This window comes from Calliphora vicina, chromosome 2 (assembly GCF_958450345.1).
Source record: "Calliphora vicina chromosome 2, idCalVici1.1, whole genome shotgun sequence".
In the NCBI taxonomy this organism is placed as follows: domain Eukaryota; kingdom Metazoa; phylum Arthropoda; class Insecta; order Diptera; family Calliphoridae; genus Calliphora; species Calliphora vicina.
Window position 1 is genome coordinate 70,792,725 of NC_088781.1, and position 16,589 is coordinate 70,809,313.

A 16,589-nucleotide genomic window follows, 5' to 3' on the forward strand; every position below is an offset into this window, starting at 1 on the left:
ATACATTTTCTAAACTCGCGAATGAATTTCTATTTTCGAGAACAGCTTTTCGTCTTATAATATATTTTTAAACTGGTAGAGCCCAAATTGTTGTTGCTAATAATGTTGCTTGAAAAAAATTCCCCTACACTCTGGGTCCCTCAAGGTTGTATGTTAGGTACTCTTCAGGGTTACAGGCTATTGGAACCGACTTCTTGTGCTCATTAAACATGCGAAAAAAACCGTCACTCTAAGCAAGGATAATCTTGATAAATACTATGGGAACTCTGAACCATCAATTTCAATGGTAAAAAAGTGATTTACTAAATTTAGTTTTGGCTGACAAGCACGTAAGATGCCGAACATTCTGGACGCTCAATTGAGTTCTCTAAACCAGAAACAATTGAAAAATATAAAAGGTTTGGTGTTGGCCGTTCGGAGATTGAAAATGCGAAAGATTGTGAAAGTCATTAGCATCTCACATGATTCTGTGGTTTCAATTTTGAATGGTCATCGGCCCTATTCTCCTGATTTAGCCCCTAGTAACTATTTCATGTCTCCAAACCTGAAGAAATGGTTCGGTGGAAAATGATTTGACTCCAACGATGAAATCAGCTCACAAGCAAATACCTATTTGGATGATCTCGAGAAATCTTACTTTTTTTGGAAGGGAAAAATATTGGATAAACGTTAGACAAAGTGTATGTTGCTCAAGGAAGACTATCATGAAAAATAAGATAATTTTTTAACCAAAAACTAACTTTAATTCCCTCGTTGGGCATTGAAAGTTATTAAGGCCCTAATTTTGTAAATCACATCACCAAAGTGATATTTATATGGAAAGCAAAAACAAAATTTCAAAAATTTTAAAAATTTTTTTTGTTTTATATACAAAGTTTTCAAATTATGAAAGGCAAATGAACGCTTGAATTTTGGTGCGTTTGTTCTGTTAAGAATTTGTATATAAAACAAAAACAAATTTTTAAAATTTTGTTTTTGCTTTCCATATAAATATCACTTTGTGACGTGATTTACAAAATTAGGGCCTAAGTATCAAGTTTGTTTAACTTCATGATTCTAGGTTTATTATTAGAAAATATTTTCCAAAAAAAAGGACGCCATTATTTTTATTTATGCAAAAATCTTTAGAAAAACGATGATACCCGCAAATCAATTTTTTTAAATTAACTCTAATGTATATATATGTATATTATGAACTACATAAATTGTTATTTTTCCTGATTTTTGATTACTTTTGGAAGATAGTTTTATTATACCCTTCAGCTTCGTGAGAAGGGTATATATAAGTTTGTCATTCCGTTTGTAATTTCTACATTTTTCATTTCCGACCCTATAAAGTATATATATTCTGGATCCTTATAGATAGCGGAGTCGATTAAGCCATGTCCGTCTGTCTGTCTGTCTGTCTGTCTGTCTGTCTGTCTGTCTGTCTGTCTGTCTGTCTGTCTGTCTGTCTGTCTGTCTGTCTGTCTGTCTGTCTGTCTGTCCGTCTGTCTGTCTGTCTGTTGAAATCAATTTTCTGAAGGCCCCAGATATCTCCGGGATCCAAGTCTTCAACAATTCTGTCAGGCATACTTTCGAGAATTTTGCTATTTAAAATCAGCAAAATCCGTCCATAAATAACGGAGATATGAGCAAAAATCCGAGACAACCTCTGAAAATTTCATCAAAAAACACAATGTATTGCATGCTTTGACAAAAAAACAACAAAACGTATGTTTGGATGTGCAAGTTTTGTGTATTTCGTTTTTTTTAGTGTTTTGTTTCTTTTGGCGTTGTTGTTGTTTTTTATACAACTAAACGTTTGTTTGGTTGTGTGTTGGTTTTTTTGTCAAATAAGCAACAAATCGTATGTTTGGATGGAAGCATATGCTGTGCGTATTTTGTTTTTCTTTTGTGTTTTGTTTCTTTTGGCGTTGTTGTTTTTTATACAATTAAACGTATGTTTGGATGTGTGTTGGTTTCATTGGCTTGCGTATTTTGTTTTTTCTTTTGGTGTTTTGTTTCGTTTGGCGTTGTTGTTGTTTTTTGTGTTCTTGATAATATATACTAATTATAAAAAATAATAATGCATCCACAACAAAGGTGAAGGGTATATAAGATTCGGCATAGCCGAATATAGCACTCTTACTTGTTTTTTTTTAAATAAATATTAGCAGAATTTTGTTCTTGCTTCTTGAATATTAAATGTGCTTTTTCATTCAGCGTATTTCAAAATAAAAATCTTCTTGAAGAAATAAACTCCAAACACCATGTTTTCATTGATCAGACGAGGATACACGACAAGGCTTTTAATTTTTGTACTGGATTTTTTCATTTTGGTAGTAGAAATTTTTCATTCCCTCTAGAGATCTGCTCTTGAAATTGATTGAATAATTCATTTGAATTGCTAATTCTTTTTTCTAATTCATTTGAATTAATTCAAAATCAATTCAATTCAAATGAATTGGAAATGAATTGCAACTCATTTTTACAAATTCATTTGAATTGAATTGATTCAAATTTCATTCAATTCATTTTTTCAATTCTACGAATTAACTCAAAATTTAGCTAATTCATAATGAATTAAAATCAAAAAAGAATGATTCATTTACAACTCTGATTTCTATAAACCTTAGAAAACATTATGGAAGTCATGTCAGTTTTTTCGTGTTTATTAGGTGGCATAAAACCTTAGTCTCCGTGGTTGGCGTAAACGTTTTACATCTACGACTGATTCGTACTAGATTAAAGATAAAATGCAAACTGTTTCTTTAATCTAGACGAAACTTTCGTAGGTGTATGACGTTTACGCCAACCACGATAAGGGTGAATAGTTTTTTTGCTTATAATTACACTCCACATTCCAATATATCTAAAAAATAACAAAAATTAAAATTTACATAACTAAAACTGTAAATTTTTGCAGAAAAACCAAAATAACTAAATTTCTTGAGTTCAACACATAATCGGACAAAGTAAAATAGGTATTCCAAAGTTTGCGGCCAATATTTAGTTGCATATCCTTTATTGTCTAGAATGGCCTGTAATCGCTTTATGCTCGATTTTACCAAGTTTTGGCACACTTCCGTCTCTTTTGAGTTCCATGCTTCTAGTAAGGACTCTTCTAGCTGAACTAACGTGTTACTTTTTATTTGATGTAATCTCCTAGCTAATTCCTCCCAAAGATGCTCAATTACATTAAAGTCTGGAATCTGTGCAGGCGTTTCTATATGTTTGGGACAGTTATGGATCAACCAAAGCTTTACAACACCTGATGTGGGCTCGGGGTCGTTGTCTTGAAAAAATGCAAAGTTGTTTGCGATAGCAACTTTTTCAAACATTGCTTTACATTTTGTTTCAAAATGGTTCAAAATTGTGAGAAAAACAAATCTGTCCATTTTGCCTTCAATAAAATGGCTCCATCGCATAATCGGACAAGATTTTGTCTAATGTAAATGTGCTCTAAACACCAAAATAATGCACCAAAACAATAGTTTTTTTCGCTTAAAATTACACTCCACATTCCAATATATCTAAAAAATAACAAAAATTAAAATTTACATAACTAAAACGGTAAATTTTTGCAGAAAAACCAAAATAACTCAATTTCTTGAGTACAACACATAATCGGACAAAGTAAAATAGGTATTCCAAAGTGTGCGACCAATATTTAGTTGCATATCCATTGTTGTCTAGAATGGCCTGTAATAGCTTTATAATCGATTTTACCAAGTTTTGCACACTTCCGTCTCTTTTGAGTTCCATGCTTCTAGTAAGGACTGTTCTAGCTGAACTAACGTGTTACTTTTTATTTGATGTACTCTCCTAGGTAATTTTTTTTTTTATACCCTTCAGCTTCGTGAGAAGGGTATATATAAGTTTGTCATTCCGTTTGTAATTTCTACATTTTTCATTTCCGACCCTATAAAGTATATATATTCTGGATCCTTATAGATAGCGGAGTCGATTAAGCCATGTCCGTCCGTCTGTCTGTCTGTCTGTCTGTCTGTCTGTCTGTCCGTCTGTCTGTTGAAATCAATTTTCTGAAGGCCCCAGATATCTCCGGGATCCAAATCTTCAACAATTCTGTCAGACATACTTTCGAGAATTTTGCTATTTAAAATCAGCAAAATCCGTCCATAAATAACGGAGATATGAGCAAAAATCCGAGACAACCTCTGAAAATTTCATCAAAAAATACAATGTATTGCATGCTTTGACAAAAAAACAACAAAACGTATGTTTGGATGTGCAAGCTTTGCGTGTTTTTTTTTTGTGTGTTTTGTTTCTTTTGGCGTTGTTGTTGTTGTTTTTTATACAACTAACCTTTTGTTTGGTTGTATGTTGGTTTTTTTGATTGTTGTTGTTGTTTTTTGAGTTCTTGATAAATTTATGATGCTGTACGCTGAAAGTGGGCAATGTACATACATACAGTGGGGAGCTCAAATGAGTACATGTTTCTATTTTGTGCACTTCTTATGGAATAAAAATAAAACTAATAAAGCAAATCCAATTTTTTCTGCCATTTATTTTATGTTTAATATGTAACAAAATGAATTACAATTCAAAACAAAAAACATCCAGTTCTAAATAAAAAAACAGACAAAACTAAAATAACTCGCATGTACTCAATTTTGCACCCCACAATAACTTTAGGGAAGAATTGCATTTTTTAAAAAAAATTTCAAAATCCTTTATTACGTAAATCAAATTTTACACGCATTGGCATATTTTCTATAAATTTTTCATTAACTTTTTTTGGAATACTCTCTCTCTCGTGCTCAATCCGCTGTTAAAGCTCGTACAAATTGGTAGGAGTTAATCGGTATTGTTTCAACCGCCAATTCACGATTCACTAAAAATTCTCAATAGGATTGAAATCAGGACATTGAGCTGATAACTGCATTAATAAGAAATTTTTCTAGGAACACCATTCTTTACGATTTTTGACGTGTGTATTGGGTCACCATCCTATTGAAAAATTACTTCTTCTGCAGGATAAGCATTATAATTTACAAAGCCAAAAGATGAATGTGAAAAATACAAAGATGATTACGTATTGAGGTCGGTATATCGAACTGGACACTATTTCGGTAGAAATTTTGCTCACTAAACCATTTTTCAAAGTTTTTGAGGAGTGCTTTAATTCGCCGTCCTGCTGTAAAATAACTTCTTCGACTGACTGGTGCTCTTATCTACAAAATCGGTATGGCAAGTCTATAAATTCGGTGTGATTAGTCTTCAATATACGCAGATAGTCTTCTTAACTCATTATTTCGCCGATTTTTTCAAAATTGGTGACACAGTAAGGAAACAGTAAAACACGGTAATGATATTGGGTTGCTTTATATGGTGCCACCTTGGACCAATGCTATGAATCAATGAAATAATGGGAAAAGAAAACCATCTGCGTATTTTGCAGACTCACCATACCGATTTTGTAGTCTCATCATCACGTTTTTGTATATAAAAGAGGAAATCCTGCAGAAGAAGTAATTTTTCAATAGGATGGTGACCCAATGCACACGTCAAAAATCGTAAAGAATGGTGTTCCTAGAAAAATTTCTTATTAATGCAGTTATCAGCTCAATGTCCTGATTTCAATCCTATTGAGAATTTTTAGTGAATCGTGAATTGGCGGTTGAAACAATACCGATTAACTCCTACCAATTTGTACGAGCTTTAACAGCGGATTGAGCACGAGAGAGAGAGTATTCCAAAAAAAGTTAATGAAAAATTTATAGAAAATATGCCAATGCGTGTAAAATTTGATTTACGTAATAAAGGATTTTGAAATTTTTTTTAAAAAATGCAATTCTTCCCTAAAGTTATTGTGGGGTGCAAAATTGAGTACATGCGAGTTATTTTAGTTTTGTCTGTTTTTTTATTTAGAACTGGATGTTTTTTGTTTTGAATTGTAATTCATTTTGTTACATATTAAACATAAAATAAATGGCAGAAAAAATTTTTGGATTTGCTTTATTAGTTTTATTTTTATTCCATAAGAAGTGCACAAAATAGAAACATGTACTCATTTGAGCTCCCCACTGTATGTATGTACATTGCCCACTTTCAGCGTACAGCATCATAAATTTATCAAGAACTCAAAAAACAACAACAACAATCAAAAAAACCAACATACAACCAAACAAAAGGTTAGTTGTATAAAAAACAACAACAACAACGCCAAAAGAAACAAAACACACAAAAAAAAAACACGCAAAGCTTGCACATCCAAACATACGTTTTGTTGTTTTTTTGTCAAAGCATGCAATACATTGTATTTTTTGATGAAATTTTCAGAGGTTGTCTCGGATTTTTGCTCATATCTCCGTTATTTATGGACGGATTTTGCTGATTTTAAATAGCAAAATTCTCGAAAGTATGTCTGACAGAATTGTTGAAGATTTGGATCCCGGAGATATCTGGGGCCTTCAGAAAATTGATTTCAACAGACAGACAGACGGACAGACAGACAGACAGACAGACAGACAGACAGACAGACAGACAGACAGACAGACAGACAGACAGACAGACAGACAGACAGACAGACAGACAGACAGACAGACAGACAGACAGACAGACAGACAGACAGACAGACAGACAGACAGACAGACAGACAGACAGACAGACAGACAGACAGACAGACAGACAGACAGACAGACAGACAGACAGACAGACAGACAGACAGACAGACAGACAGACAGACAGACAGACAGACAGACAGACAGACAGACAGACAGACGGACGGACATGGCTTAATCGACTCCGCTATCTATAAGGATCCAGAATATATATACTTTATAGGGTCGGAAATGAAAAATGTAGAAATTACAAACGGAATGACAAACTTATATATACCCTTCTCACGAAGCTGAAGGGTATAAAAAAAAAATTACCTAGGAGAGTACATCAAATAAAAAGTAACACGTTAGTTCAGCTAGAACAGTCCTTACTAGAAGCATGGAACTCAAAAGAGACTGAAGTGTGCAAAACTTGGTAAAATCGATTATAAAGCTATTACAGGCCATTCTAGACAACAATGGATATGCAACTAAATATTGGTCGCACACTTTGGAATACCTATTTTACTTTGTCCGATTATGTGTTGTACTCAAGAAATTGAGTTATTTTGGTTTTTCTGCAAAAATTTACCGTTTTAGTTATGTAAATTTTAATTTTTGTTATTTTTTAGATATATTGGAATGTGGAGTGTAATTTTAAGCGAAAAAAACTATTGTTTTGGTGCATTATTTTGGTGTTTAGAGCACATTTACATTAGACAAAATCTTGTCCGATTATGCGATGGAGCCACTGTATATTTTCGAAAACAACGTTTTATTCATGATAGAAAAATAGAATGGCAGAATCAACCAGGTACAATTATTAGGGAGAGTTGTCAATATTTACCTCTACAGCGCCAAATAAAGCATTTACTCTCATCACTTTTTATTTTGTTTTTGCGATGTTTTTCACGTTATATTAAAACCAACACATATTTATTTGGAACAATTTTAATTCGAATTAAATATTTCACGAAAAAAAGTAAATACAGAAAAATTTGTTTTATTCATATATTTTTGGTAATTATTCGAACTTTATATATATAAATATGAATTTGGCTTCCCATATTCTAATTCCTAATAATAGTAAGTTAAATAGATGAAATTTACAATAAGACCTTGACAATGAAGATTGTTGATGACGCCCTTGGCCATAGAATAAACACATAGAACGGAAGGAGAGAATAATATATATGGAAAAATTACTCTCTTTTCACACATACGGGTGATACAATAACAAAATACATGCAATACATTCTCATGAATTAGGTTTTTGACAACAGACTTAGGTCTTTGGCTCTCAGTTACCTATCTAGTTGTTGTCTATGCCCTTGGCAGTCATTTCGTTTTGTTTGACGTTATAGGGAATGAATAATTGAGAACAAACTTTCCAATAATTGTACCTTGCTTGTTCTGCCATGGAAAAATACAAGGTAGTCGCACTTTCTCTTTTTGTCGCCATATTAACATTCTGACGTTTGTTGGAATTGTAAAAAATCGAGCTACCATACAACTTTCAATAATCACATTTTTTATTTATAATTTGTTTGTTATATTTCAAATTGAAAAAATATAAATATTAGTTTTAAGCAATTTTATAATTAAGAATTTATATACATATTAGGAAATTGAACAATAAAACCTTTTGGGCATAGTAAAGCTAACAAAAGAAATTACAAACAACAGATGCAGGAAGTAATAATACAAAATAAGCCACATTGCAGAGGAAATTGAATACAGTTTGTCAACTAATTGTTTTCAAAACAAAAATATTGTAAAGCATTTAATTTGAATGAAGACAAACACTAAAAAATCTTAAGTTTTTTTCTTATTCATCTTAGCACGATTATTTATTTATTTATCTTAAGTATAAATATGCGAAAAAATAAATTATTATCAAAACGAAACTGTAAGAAAAATGATAAATAGGAAAAAACATCAATAATATGGTCAAACAATTGTTTTCAAATTTTTACACTGACAATTTTAATTAGAATTTTTTTTCTTATTTGGACAATACTGATGACGCCAGTTGACATACGGTAACTTAGAACTACAGCAACCTATATAACGAAAATTTGTAACAAAAAAAGAAAATATAAAGATGCCAGGAAGCGAACCTTTTTTTAAAATTATTCAATTAGTTTATTATCAATATTATAAGAAAAATCTCCCAAAAAACTTTAGAAAATGTTTTATTTGCAACTAACAACTGTGTATAACATTATAAACCGTGCTGGGAAGGAAGAATAATTGGAATTAAATAAATCAACTTGCAGAAAAAAGGCTCTTACGAACTGAAAGAAAATAATAATAACTATTGAAACAAATCCACAAATAGGCATGCAAAGGATCTTAAAAATGAATGTGGACTATCAATTTCGCATGAAACAGTACAAAAATGTCTAAATTAGAACAAATTTTCATCGCGAGTAACTGTAAAGCTGCCGTTACTTTCGGGGAAAATGTAGATTAAAAACTACACTTTGCTATTAATCACATTTTTCTGTCAATAGAGTGTTAGGATGACGTTATTTATTGTGATGAAACAAAAATAATGCTCTACAGCCCCGGTGGACCACACATGGTTTGGAGAAAACCACTGACTGCTCTTGAAAACAAAAATATAATAGCCACGATCAAATTTAGAAAATTGTGTGTAATGGTGTGGGTTTGTATTTCAAGTAAACAAGTGGGATAAATTAGAATTTTAGAAGACGTAATGACCATTAAAAGGTTTACTGACTATTAGTGCTCAAAAATTCAGTTTCTTTACCGTGAAAATTACGAAAAATTTAAATACACACTATACCATAACAATGATCCAAAACATAAATCATATTTATGACGACCGTGGTTTCTTTATAACTGCAAAAAAGTTATTGATACACCTCCCCCAAGTACAGATTTGAATCCCAAACATGAAATTTTCTGAATAAAATGGTGGCAAAAAAGCCCTTGGAATAAAAATGAGTTAATTAGATTTATTAATGAAGAATGGTTAAAAATTTCCCTTGTATACGATATTCTAAAACTGATGCCGAGCAGATTTGCATCTGCGATTGATGGTAAAGGTGTACGCACAAAATATTAGAAGACTACGTTACCAAATCGCTAAAAATAGATGTATTATTGCATAGTACTTTATTTTGAAAACAATTATTTGACACTCTTGAATACTGTCTTATTTTCTTTTTTCCTACATTCTTCCTCACTATAATTAGAATTTTAGGTTTCCTTTGTCTTACTACTTTAAAATAAATAAAGAAGATAAATTGTAAGAAAAAATCTGCAAAAAATAAAAAATATTCTTTTTATTTATCAATTAAATTATAAATATGTTGAATCAAGGCGAATTTACTGTACAGGTGGCGTTGATATTACAACAAGTACAACATAGCAAAAACAACATTGTGTTTTATTGTTGTTTCAGGGGCAAATGTGTCAAAAAAAAAAAACAAAACAAAAATTTGTGAAAAAAAAACAAAAATAATCAATTTAATAAAAAATTAAGTAAAAATAGTAATAAAGCCAATAAAAATAACGTAAATTTTACACCAACGCTAATTAATATTAAGAAGACATTACCAAAGTTTAAATTTATTTGCTAGTGATCAGCAATTGTCCAGAGAAAACATCGAAAAATACTAAAACAAATGAAAATGGTAGCGCTAATGCTCCAAATGTATTCACGTGGCATAAATTGTTATTTCCAAGATCAAAACACTAATTTTAAAAGATCTTATAAACTTTTTTTGAAGCTATAAAGGTAAACAAAACAATTTAAGGCATAAAATAAATTTGTTTTGTAAACAATTTATGACAAGTTTGCCCCCAAGGCGAAGAAAAAAAAGTAAATCAGCTGTGCTGTTAACGCCACCTGTACAGTAAATTCGCCTTGTGTTGAATATTTTCAGTTTTGAAAACAATTTATTGACAAACTGTATGTATTTGAGTCTTCAGAAGACGAAGTCAGTAAACCTAGATCAAAGAAACAAATAAAAAGAAAATTACCCGCATAAGATGAACAACATCCAAAAAGAAAGCCCAAAAATGCTACGTTACAAAAACTCTCAACAAAACAATTGCAATAAAGAAAAATATCCAAAATTGTATGTTTCAAGGTTCATTGTTAAACAAAATTAAAAAAAATACCATTAGAACCATGATAAAAATATAGAAGGTAGTTTCAATCAAAAATTTTTTTTTCAAATAAGGTTTTTTGAAGTTTCCTTATTTTGTGAGTATTATAAAAAGCGTTGCCACATTCCTAAAAATTATTTTTATTTTAGAGAATTTTTTACAAAAAATGTGTAATTTATAATTTAGTATTTAAATAAAAATGTATTAAGTATGTTGTGTTGGAAGTTAATGATTCAATTCCTAACATTCGCTTACTTATAATTAAAACACGTTGACTATTTTTATAGGTATATTAAGTAAACATTTTTTTATTACTATGAACATATTTTGTATCGTTTAAATGGCGGTTTAAAAACCGAATTCGAAAATATGTTCTCCCAAGATAAAACCTTTTAACAATTTTTTTATCCAAATTTACATTAGTTGAATTTAACAAATTTAACATATAATTTGGGCTACCTGACAAAGAATTTTTATTAAATTTAAAAAAAATTTAATTTAAACGTTCCAAAAGGCTTAAAAAACTGGTGTTTGGTTTGTATAATCCACCCTCTGACAATAAATTTGTCGTTTGTTAGGTAATGTAGGGACTTTAAAAAAATTTACATTTGAATTTTTGCAAACATATTTGGTATTTTCGCAGTTGGGGAAAATGCAACTCATGTTTGTTAAATCTTAAAATAATGTTCACAAATTAGCTTTGAAATATTTGAAAATGAAAATCTTACCTTTGATCCCAATTTGATAGTAAATATTTTTTATATTTTTTTTTAATATATTTAAAATTAATGAAAATTATGTATTAATTTTTTCACAAACTTCAAAGAATATATGGGAAAAATTTTAATTAATATGGTATTACTATTTTAACGAAAACGTCAAAATCCTTAAGCATGTCAGACGTAGAATTTTAAAAAATAAAGAGATAATGAAACTACCTTCTATTTTTCTACTATGATTAGAACTATGGGTTCTTATTTATTCTTGGCTATATTTCTCTTATTATTTTTGTTTTTTTCTTATTTCTAAACATGTTGCCGTTATTGCAATTTAAAATGCAACCGATATTGACATTTTTAAATATATTTTAGTGAAAATAATAATTAAATATAATTCCCTCTATTGGTGTTAACACCTCACAATCAAAAATAAAATGCAGATTGACGAGTCATCAATCAAGTGTACATCAAAGCATCAAATTACACGTACACGAAAGTGACATCAAGCATTTTGATAGTGTATTGTACCCTTTATAACAACTGACTTCTCGATAAGTATTAAACTAACTTTTAACTCAATCAAAGCTGATGCAGAAATAAACAAACATTTAAGAGAGTAAAAAGGAAATAACAAAAGATGAAAAAAGAAGTTTTAACTTTTTTCTCATGACAGTTAAAACTGTAAATATTTGTTTTGTTTTTATTTTTAATCAGTTTGTCTAGTTATCTAAGATGTAAAATATTCGCTGAAAAGTTTTAAGACTTTTTGACGCTTTAATGGGTAAGTTATGTATATGTTTAACTTTCGATTCACTAATTAATTTTCATATTAATTAATAAATTCTAGATAAGTTCAAGACAATGGTTAACTAAATCCAGATAATGCTAAGGAAATGATAAAGAAGCAACATATTCAAACCATTTGAGTTAGCAGAAATAAAGGAAACCCAAGAAAATACTAGTCACAAGGAAGAGACATTTGCAAATTAATATTAATAAATATAATAAAATTTTGAAAAATGTATATACATTTTAATAACAATAATGAATAATAATAAACATTTTAATATGAATAATAATAAATTTTAGGCCCTAATTTTGTAAATCACGTCACCAAAGTGATATTTATATGGAAAGCAAAAACAAAATTTCAAAAATTTTAAATATTTGTTTTTGTTTTATATACAAAATTTAGAAATTATGAAAGGCAAATCAACGCTTGAATTTTGGTGCGTTTGTTCTGTTAAGAATTTGTATATAAAACAAAAACAAATTTTTAAAATTTTTCAAATTTTGTTTTTGCTTTCCATATAAATATCACTTTGTGAAGTGATTTACAAAATTAGGGCCTTAATTTTTAACAATTTAAATATTTTTAAAACCTAATCATTAGTCATAATATAACAATAAAAGGTAGAATCACTACAAAATATGTTCTCAATTCTACATGCCTTGAATTGTCAGAGTAATATAAAATAAAAAATAAAAGTACAATTGAAAAAAACATCAAAAATTAACTAAATTGAAAAATATTTTAAATTCAATTTAAATGTTTATTTGAACAAAATGTCGTAAGATTTATAAAATGTCCTGAAAATAAAATTAAAGAATGGAGTGCAGCCTGCGGTGTTGAGCTGAAGAAACACTCACGGATTTGCATGCATCATTTCAATGATATTGAACTGTATTTCAAATATAAACAAAATATTTCTCAATTTTCATTTGTTATTATTCGTATTTTTGGATTTCTGTTTTTTATTTTTCTATTATTTGACGTAACAAGGCATAGCATTTTAAACTCTCTCCCTAGTGATTCTACCTTCTAATGGTTGTATCATGATCATTAGTAATGTGCCACAAGCTAAAGATAGGGTCACACATGACAAATATTTGACGAAAAGTACGTAACCACTAAATGAAATATATTTGAATTCTTTTATTTATTTCAAAAATGTATTTTACTTAGAATGATTCAAAATAAATAGTATTATTTTATTTGATGCTGTTTGATCTTACAAAACACTAGTAAGAGTAAACTCGTCAAACAAATTTTTTTTTTTTTGTAATAAATATTTTATTTATTTATCTTCAATTTATATATCCAAGCCTTAGGACCATTAATGGCTAATAAAAGCTACTAAATTAAATATATTAACATTTAACAAAAATAGTATACATAAAAATAGTTAAAAACAATTAATTACAAAATTATTAACATTTTTTTTCTTTTAAGCAATCATTTAAATAAATATAAATGTATATATATTTTAATAAAAAATATAAAAAAATATAGTTATCAGACCCTTTTTTAAAATCATTAAGATAATCAAAAATTATAATGCATGAAAGTGCATATCTTTTAAAATTTGAGGAATAGTTAAAGAGAAGAAGAAAAAATTATAAATCATGTTTGACTACATAATTCATTAGTTTCCTTCGAAAGACATAAGGCAAAAATGAGAAACATCTTAGATTCCTAGGTAGTGTATTTCATATTCTTGATAATCTTATCTGGAATGATGTTTCAAATATTGCGGAATGAAAAAGTGGATATAAAAATTGAGTGTTCCTATCAGAATTTATCAAATGAAAGTTGTCTAGTATATAATCAGGGAAACCGTTTACAAAAATCATGTAAAAAATATTAATAACCTTATAGCTACATAATTATGAAATGAACATCGAAGAAATCTGTTCACAAAGGGAGTTACATGGTGACGTATTCCCAAATGAAAAACAAATCTCACGATTCTATAGAAAATTATTTAAAATGTAGCAAATTCACGACCCGTAGTACCAGAAAATACTTCTTTCTATACAATAGAAAATATGTGGCATTAATAAAGCATTATGCATTAAACACATTGAAGACAGCAGGCTTCACGACTTCACGAACACAAATGCTGCTGGCTGAAGTTGCAGCCGTGCGGCAGCCGGTGAATTCTTTTAAAGACGACAGCTTCAAAGTAAACAGCTGATTTATAATTCAGTGATGTCACTTTAATTTTTTATTTTAATAAAAAATAACCGTACAAAATTCCAAAGTAATTAAACGTTAAACAATTATTTTGAGTAAATATATATATGTGGTAATAATTTATGTACCTGTTATTAATTCATTTCAATATGGTTATCAGAAACTTCTCTTAATTAAGTAAAAAAAAATATATTTTTTTAAGCACTAATTTGATTTACATTTTTTATTATATTAGCAACACTATTTCTGTTTTGAAGTTGACAAAAATAGAAATTAGCCTAATTGGGCAGCAGCAGCAAACGAAGTCGTGTCGTCGTGAAGTTGTGCTGTCGTCAAAAGAATCGTCTTCATATAAACGTGTGTATTCTATTTTTGACAGATTGAAGTCGGAAGCCTGCTGTCTTCAATGTGTTTAATGCATTAGCGACACGCATTCTAATAGAAAATGGAAGATATATATCAAGTGAGTATAACCTTCTCAATAAAAATGATATTCTGGAAGAAATGCTGTTAATATGAGCTTTAAAATTTAAGTGATCATCAATCAAGACACCGAGACATTTCATCCTATTTACAATTTCAATACATGTGCCATCAAGTGTAATCTCCATATCATCAGTTCGGAAACCAAATGCGATCTGGTCTTTAGTCTTTCTTGAATTAAGTTTAAATCCATTTTCAGAGGACCAAGTTAAAACTCTATTAATAATGTAATTAACTCCTTCCTTTAAGACATCAGGAAATTGTGGTAATAAAATTTGTGGTAAAAAAGTGGTTACGCTTTTTTGAGTAAATATTTGCCATGTGTGACCCTACCTTAACTCATAATGAGCTACATGGACACTACATGGAAAAACTGACTAGGGATTAACAAGGGAAATGAGCTAGTTTTTTTTAGTCACATGTGACTTATTTCTGATTGATCATAAGTTAGTTTTAAGTTAACTTAAAGTCCGAGAGGGTTATTAAACACTATGAATTGCGGAAATCAATGGTTGCTTCAGTTTATTTCTGAAGTATTAGAGAAAATGAATCATTTAATGTTGTCTATTTATAGAAGCGTCTGATTGACTGCATTTTAAATGGTATCCAATACTTTTTCGGAAACATTATTTTGGCAAAGCTGATTAGAGATGTAAATGAGTTCTTTCTGCTTGAAATATAAAAAAAAAATCGATTTAAAAATAGAATGTTCTTAATGAATTTGTTTTTAATTCATACATTTTTTAGGGGGGTCTTTCTAATCAGGTCAATATTGTTTATTTAATATATACGTCCTTTATTGTGGCATGCACTACTATGAAAATATACACGAAAAGCAACATGCGTGCGAACATGTGCCATGACAATGACATTGAAATTCATACATACATGTTATGTTATTGGAATTTGTAAATGAGTTTGCTCTGTTCCAATTATTAGTACTTTTATTTTTTAAACGAAGCTACATATTGTTAGGGACAATATTATGTATCCATGCATAACTGACCTTATTAAACTGCTAGTGGTAAATTTTTGCACTCGACACACAATCAATCACAACGGTAACTTAAGTATGTACATATGTAGGTATTCAGATGCACGAACTAATGTTAGAATCTTAGACAATTAACGACAAATTTTACCAAGGAATTTATCCACAAAATACACTCCTGATGAAATCTGTTAACTAACTTTATATATCAATATTTTACATATGTAGATATATTGCAAATCAAATCAATTGATACGATAATGAGATTCAACCATTCTTCTAGCCACAATCACCACACAAAAATTTTTGTTATTTTTTTCTATTTTTATACAAATATTTAGAAATTTGATTATATTTCATTCAATTTATTATATTTACATATATGTATATATATCAACTAATACTTTTTAAAAATATATTTTCAGTAACAAAAAAAAATAATAAATTGATGTTTTTAGCAATGAAGAAAGACAAAAACGTGCAATATATTCAGTGGTAGCAATTTAGCTATTTTATCATCAAATTTAGCGATTTTGTTACCAATTTAGCGGGGGCAAAGGTGTTTTATACTTAAAATGCAAAATAACGTGAGTTAAAATTGAAAAAAATTGTGTCCCGTTGTCTTGATTTGTTGTTTCGGTATAAGTCAAGATCAGCGAAACAGCTTGCATTTTTATAATTTCTTTGGTGTTGATAGCTCTCATAATTAGAAGCATAAAAACGTTAATATT

General features: G+C 29.4%; 1 protein-coding gene across 3 annotated transcripts in view; it reads right to left on the reverse strand.

The window, feature by feature from the left end:
• TTLL4A (Tubulin tyrosine ligase-like 4A) overlaps positions 1–16,210 on the reverse strand; it is a 78,660-nt gene extending 62,450 nt beyond the window's left edge. The window contains exon 1 of one of the 3 annotated variants that reach the window (XM_065500941.1): positions 15,874–16,208. The gene's annotated coding sequence lies outside the window, so the exon portion shown is untranslated. Of the gene's footprint in view, positions 1–15,873 lie in introns of all 3 variants that reach the window. The other 2 variants (XM_065500943.1, XM_065500942.1) reach the window with 2 other exon arrangements.
• Between the last annotated feature and the right edge of the window lie 379 nt (positions 16,211–16,589).